Below are 7,225 nucleotides of genomic sequence, written 5' to 3'. Positions count from 1 at the left end.
GGGACGGGTTTGCGGATCCAACACTCTGGGTACCTCCGGGTACTTGGGGTTGGTTGAGGACTTGGTGAACAAACACTTGATATACACTCTTCGGATGTACTTCGGGTATCGCCTGTTGTCCGAGACCACTTGCATGGTTAGCAAGCGTTGTGGTCTAATGGCCCTACCGGGCAAACACTTTGGGTTCGCGAGGACTTAGAGTGCTGGTAGTGGTTGGCGGACCCAACACTCTGGGTACCTCCGGGTACTTGGGGTTGGTTGAGGACTTGGTGAACAAACACTTGTTGTACACTCTCCGGATGTACTTCGGGTGTCACCTGTTGTCCGAGACCACTTGCATGGTTAGCAAGCGTTGTGGTCTAATGGCCCTACCGGGCAAACACTTTATGTTCGCGAGGACTTGGAGTGCTGGTAGTGGTTGGCGGACCCAACACTCTGGGTACCTCCGGGTACTTGGGGTTGGTTGAGAACTTGGTGAAGATACCCCTGTCACCTTGTTCGAGGCCACTTGCATGGTCGCAAGCGTTGTGATACAATGGCCCTACCGGGCAAACACTTTGGGTTCGCAAGGACTTGGAGTGCCGGGACGGGTTGGCGGATCCAACACTCTGGGTACCTCCGGGTACTTGGGGTTGGTTGAGGACTTGGTGAGCAAACACTTGATATACGTTCTTCGGATGTACTTCGGGTGTCACCTGTTGTCCGAGGCCACTTGCATGGTTAGCAAGCGTTGTGGTCTAATGGCCCTACCGGGCAAACACTTTGGGTTCGCGAGGACTTGGAGTGCTGGTAGTGGTTGGCGGATCCAACACTCTGGGTACCTCCGGGTACTTGGGGTTGGTTGAGGACTTGGTGAGCAAACACTTGATATACGTTCTTCGGATGTACTTCGGGTGTCACCTGTTGTCCGAGGCCACTTGCATGGTCAACGGTTGAGGTGGTAATGGCGGATCGGTGCTGTAGGGTGCCGGCCTGTTGGCTGCCTTGGCCGGGTTGGTTGGTTAACACTTGATTGAGCTTGCACCCGAGGGTAATGGCACTTGAAGGTGGGTACCGGCCAACTGACCTGGTGTGTTGGTTGGTTGGTGAACACTTGGCGGTACTTGCACTTGGCTGTGCTTGGACTTGAAGGTGGGATCTGGCTGGCCTAGGCCATTGGTGGTTGGTTGGTTGGTTAGTCCTTAGCTGGGCTGGCTGGCTGGCTGGCCATCGGTGGTGTGGTGTGGTGTGGTGTGTGGAGTCGAGCATCGCGCGCCGTTGCCTTCTTCGGAGTGTTGTGGGTACGCAAGTGCTTGCAGTGCAAAGAGGTTGGTGATGGAGTGACATTGCCTTCACCATGGAGTTGCGGGTACTTAGGTACTTGCAATGAGATGGTGGTATGGTGGTGTTGCGTGTGTGGTGTTCGATTAGAAAGATATAATTTCTAAGTCCGGATTAGTGCTGTCAGTGGGGCCGCCGCTAACAGGTCCTGCACGGCCACCGTGGGGCTTGACTTGGCGCTATTCCGGACTTGGGGCGATCACGATGTCCCCGTGCGGGACTTAGAAGATGGAAGAACACAAGTACCCTTATCCCATGACTTGTGAGCGATTGGCATACGTTACCACATGAAGAGAAAAATTGGCTAAGTCCCGGATCCATATTATATGAAGAGAAAAATCGGCTAAGTCCCGGATCCATATTATATGAAGAGAAAAATTGGCTAAGTCCCGGATCCATATTATATGAAGAGAAATATCGGCTAAGTCCAGGATCCATATATAATAACCTAATAATCGGCTAAGTCCCGGATCCATATTATATGAAGAGAAAAATCGGCTAAGTCCAGGATCCATATATAATAACCTAATAATCGGCTAAGTCCAGGATCCATATATAATAACCTAATAACAGGCTAAGTCCAGGATCCATATTATATGAAGAGAAAAATCGGCTAAGTCCGAGATTGGGTCTGTCAGACATACACTTTCAAGATACCACACAAGCAAGCAAGATGGCCTAGTGATGGAACCATATAATATGAAGAGAAAAATCGGCTAAGTCCGAGATTGGGTCTGTCGGAAATACACTATCAAGTTACCACACAAGCAAGCAAGATGGCCTAATGATGGATCCATATGATATGAAGAGAAAAATCGGCTAAGTCCAGGATCCATATAATATGAAGAGAAAAATCGGCTAAGTCCCAGATTGGGTCTGTCAGAAATACACTTCCAAGTTACCACACAAGCAAGCAAGATGGCCTAGTGATGGATCCATATGATATGAAGAGAAAAATCGGCTAAGTCCAGGATCCATATAATATGAAGAGAAAAATCGGCTAAGTCCCAGATTGGGTCTGTCAGAAATACACTTCCAAGTTACCACACAAGCAAGCAAGATGGCCTAGTGATGGATCCATATGATATGAAGAGAAAAATCGGCTAAGTCCCAGATTGGGTCTGTCAGAAATACACTTCCAAGTTACCACACAAGCAAGCAAGATGGCCTAGTGATGGATCCATATGATATGAAGAGAAAAATCGGCTAAGTCCAGGATCCATATAATATGAAGAGAAAAATCGGCTAAGTCCCAGATTGGGTCTGTCAGAAATACACTTCCAAGTTACCACATGAGCAAGCAAGTTACCACATGAAGAGAAAGCCGGCAAAGTCTGGGAATGTTACCACATGAACTGGAAAATGGGCAAAAACCTACCTTCACAGGGAACGTGAATAAGTAAGGCTGTAGACATCGGATCGACAAGCCAAAGACTGATATGGAAAGGAAATGAGTAGTACTAGCTTTCCTGAGAGTTGCAGAGCTTAGACTGCATATGAACGAAAGTTATTAAGCGTCAAAGTCAGAGAAGTTACCCAAAGGAACACAAGTTCCAACTTAGAGCATGTATACCGCCTAGACGGTAAGAGGTACGGCCAGGCTGAGGAATAAGGAAATGTTGGCCAACATGTTCCCTAACTATCCCCCGAAGACCGCAAAGCAATCCAACATCAACCAAGAAAGTTATAGCCCGATCAAGGAAACACCTACTTTGCACCGATATTGCACCAAATACATGTACCAAGCACCTTCGGTTGCATACCTGCAGGGGTTTACCATAGTAGGCCATGGAAGACCGATATACCGAACATAATCACTTTCTATCTCCTCGGGTGTTTGAGATAGCGCTTTGCGGTACAAGAACGAAAGTTAGACTTTATCTTGGTGCATCTTTTTGCCCAAGATCACAAGACCCTATCTACCAAGGCAAGAAAGTTGTGTGGGGACAAAATGTCCAAAAGTGCCCAAAGTGGCACACTTGAACCATATATTCGAGAAAAACACAAGTGTGGGCCCGAGCTAGCAAGTTGAAATGTTCTGACCGTCAGTAGCCCTAGTTGAGGTGCACTTATCATTATATGAGGCCAACGTGCCAGCTAGTCTCTAAAGGGGCGATATGGGTGTTCCAAGGTTTGTACCCAATTGAGGAAAAAACAGGGTAAGGTACGGTGTACCGCGAATAACTCGGGCTATAGATGTCCGATCGATGAGTTTGGCATATGTATGGAAAGGTCTCGACGAGACCTAACTACCCTGAAAGTATGAAGGCAAAGACTTGAATGACCGGGAAGTTATTAAGTGCACAAGTGGTAAAGTTGCACCAAAGTCCATGTTACCCGAAGTGGTACATGAACACCCAATATTCGACCAAAACACAAGTTTAGAGACGAGCTAGCGAGCTACATTGTTCAGACCGTCAGTAGCCCGCATCAAGACACGCATTTCATTATATTGAGCCTAGCCGCTAGCTCGACTCGAAGTCGGTCATATGGTTGGTTGATGGTTTGGACCGACCACGTGGTGTACCAAGGTGATGTACCTTTCATGAATTAAAACTCTGGCTGTATGGCACTGAGCGACAAGCTAAGGTGTGATTTGGAATAGTCTTGAGTGGGACTATTTAGGAAAAATGCGAACAAAAAATCACAAAGTCCTTGGGCGAAGCTATTAGCGAAACATAGAGCAAATTGGTACCAAAAACTATGGAAATGGGACTTGAGTCAAAAATAACCGCAAGTTGGAGAAGAGATAGCAAGCTTGCGTAGAACATTTATAACTAGTGCGTGGTATGACCAACAAAAATTTGTATGGGGCCAAGGCGCTGGCTGGCCTCCAAAGTGGTGATATGTTCGATTCAAAGTTTGTACCCAAGTATAAACAAGTATGGAAAAAACAGGGTAAGGTACCAAGTACCATGAATAACTTCGGCTGTAGATGGCCGAGCGAGGCAAACGGCTCACCGTTGGAAAGGTCTCGGGGAGACCTATCTACCCTGAAAGTTTCATGAGGCTGAGTTGAAAGACCACGGAGATATTAGGTGATGATGGTCGTATTCGGGGACCAAGTCGCAGGAAATGGCACTTGACCAAAATCACCCTTGGAAGGTGAATACCGGCTTACCGGTAAGAGATAGCGACTTGGCGTAGAATATTCATAAGTTGGGCGTGTAGAGACGCAACTTTCATTATATGGGGGCAACCCGGTCAGGGTGCTCCAAGTCGGTCGTTTGGTCGGTATATGGTTTGGGCCGACCACATGGTGTACCAAGTTGAGGTATCTTTCATGAATTATAACTCGGTCAGTTTGCCACCGAGCGACAAGTTCCGGTGTGATTTTGAAAGGTCTTGAGTGGGACTATCAAGGAAAAATACAAATAGAAAATCAGCTTGTCCATGGCCGAAGCTATTAGTGAAACATATAGCAAAATGGGTCCGAAAACGAATGAAATGGGACTTGGACCAAGAATAACGGCAAGTTGGAGAAGAGATAGCAAGTTGGCGTAGAACAATTATATTTGGTGCATGGCATGACCAACAAAAAAGTATATGGGGCCAAGGTGCTAGCTGGCCTCCAAAGTGGAGATATGGGCGATCCAAAGTTTGTACCCAAGTACGAACAAGTATGGAAAAAACAGGGTAAGGTACCAAGTACCATTAATAACTTCGGCTGTAGATGGCCGAGCGAGGCAAACGGCTCACCGTTGGAAAGGTCTTGGGGAGACCTATCTACCCTGAAAGTTTTATGAGGCTGAGTTGAAAGACCACGGAGATATTAGGTGATGATGGTCCAATTCGGGGACCAAGTCGCAGGAAATGGCACTTGACCAAAATCACCCTTGGAAGGTGAATACCGGCTTACCGGTAAGAGATAGCGACTTGGCGTAGAATATTCATAAGTTGGGCGTGTAGAGACGCAACTTTCATTATATGGGGGCAACCCGGTCAGGGTGCTCCAAGTCGGTCGTTTGGTCGGTATATGGTTTGGGCCGACCACATGGTGTACCAAGTTGAGGTATCTTTCATGAATTATAACTCGGTCAGTTTGCCACCGAGCGACGAGTTGCGGGGTGTTTTGGAATGGTTTTGAGTGGAACTATCAAGGAAAAATAAAAATAGAAAATCAGCTTGTCCATGGCCGAAGCTATTAGTGAATCATATAGCAAAATGGGTCCAAAAACGAACGAAATGGGACTTGTACCAAGAATAACGGCAAGTTGGAGAAGAGATAGCAAGTTGGCGTAGAACAATTATAAACTGTGCATGGTATGACCAACAAAAAAGTATATGTGGCCCAGGCGGTAGCTGGCCTCCAAAGTGGAGATATGGGTGATTCATGGCTTGCACCCAAGTATGGCAAAAACTGGTAGAGGTACCTTTCATGAATTATAACTCAGGCTGTATGGCACTTAGCGGGACGCTTGACTCTGGTATGGAATAGTCCTGAGTGGGACTATCAAGGAAAAATACGAACAAAAAATAACCATGTCCACGGACGAAGGTATTAGCGAAACTTAGAGCGAAATTGCGACCAAAACGCTGGAAATGGCCCTTGAACCAAGTATACCGTCAAGGCGGTACGAGATAGCGAGTTGACGTAGAACATTTATAAGTTTGCCTTTACGAGACAAAAGTTTAGTTATATGGGGTCAACCCGCCCAGGGTTGTCCAAGTCGGTCATATGGCTGATCGAAATTTTCGACCAAGTACTGAGAAAACAGGGTAAGGTACCAAGTACCTCGAATAACTTCGGCTGTAGATGTCCGAGCGAAGCAAACGGCATAGCGTTGGAAAGGTCTTGAAGTGCTCTAAACACCCTGAAAGTATGAGAACGCTATCTGGAAAACTCGTGGAGATATTAGCGAAACATAGGGCCCAAAAGATACCAAGTCGCAGGAAATGGGCCCTCCAAGAACACCCTAAAATCCCAATTACGGCTAAGTTGCAGGCCAGCTAGCGAAGTGAAATGTTCTAGACATAACTAGAACACGTTGATGCGCAACTTTTTGAATCAGATTTTTTTTCGATATCTGGCCCCCAAAGGGGGGATATGGGCGATCAAACGATTTTTCCAAGTTTCGGTACTTTTTACGGTATCGCTCATAGCTCCGGCTGTACGCGAGCAAATGGCAACCTAAGATATGATTTGGAAAGGTAAAGAGTAGTACTAACTTACGTTAGAACACAGCGAAGCGCTATCGGTTCATGGCAAGGCCGATATAAGCAGTCAAAAATGAAAAATGTTGACAAAATGAACAAAAATTACCTTGGTACGCGAATAGTGGCCAGGGATGAAGAGGTACGAAGGTGGTGGGGAATAATTATAATAAGGAATTGGTACGATCTATAAGTTTGCCGAAGACCGCAAAGCGCTCAGACCCATAGAAAGTGGCCATTTGGGCCGAACAGTGCGTGCAAAGAGGTGAAAAAGCAAAAATTGCACTTTGATGGGCGATTTGCGGGGGGAAGGAGGGGTCGGAGGGGTAAATGTCTCATGGCCAAAAAGTCTTATCTCATCAAGATCTAAAACATTGCCGAAGACCGCAAAGCGCTAGCTCGCAATCGAAAAATCGCGATTTTGAAAATTTTCTAAGTGTTGGGCCCCCTAAGGAAAAGTAACAAAAATCACCTTTGGCCCCAATTTTGAGCATGAAGGAGTCGTTTCCGAGGCATGGTGTCTTCGGCAAAAAGTTTCATCTACTCGAGTACTTACGACTAGTCAAATAAAAAATTGAGAAACACAAACGGTATGGCTATGCCGAAGCTCGATACACCCGAAAAAATCAAAAAAAAGTCGAAAATGTCGAAAAATGAGAAAACCCTATATTCGTACTCTACTCGAGCCCTAAATATTGAAAAGTGAAACCCGCGATCGATTTGGAACAAAAAATTGACCTAGGCAAAAATG

Source organism: Anopheles ziemanni (genome assembly GCF_943734765.1).
Source record: "Anopheles ziemanni chromosome X unlocalized genomic scaffold, idAnoZiCoDA_A2_x.2 X_unloc_19, whole genome shotgun sequence".
NCBI classification, from domain to species: domain Eukaryota; kingdom Metazoa; phylum Arthropoda; class Insecta; order Diptera; family Culicidae; genus Anopheles; species Anopheles ziemanni.
The sequence above is the reverse complement of the archived record's forward strand: the minus strand, read 5'-3'. Positions refer to the sequence as shown.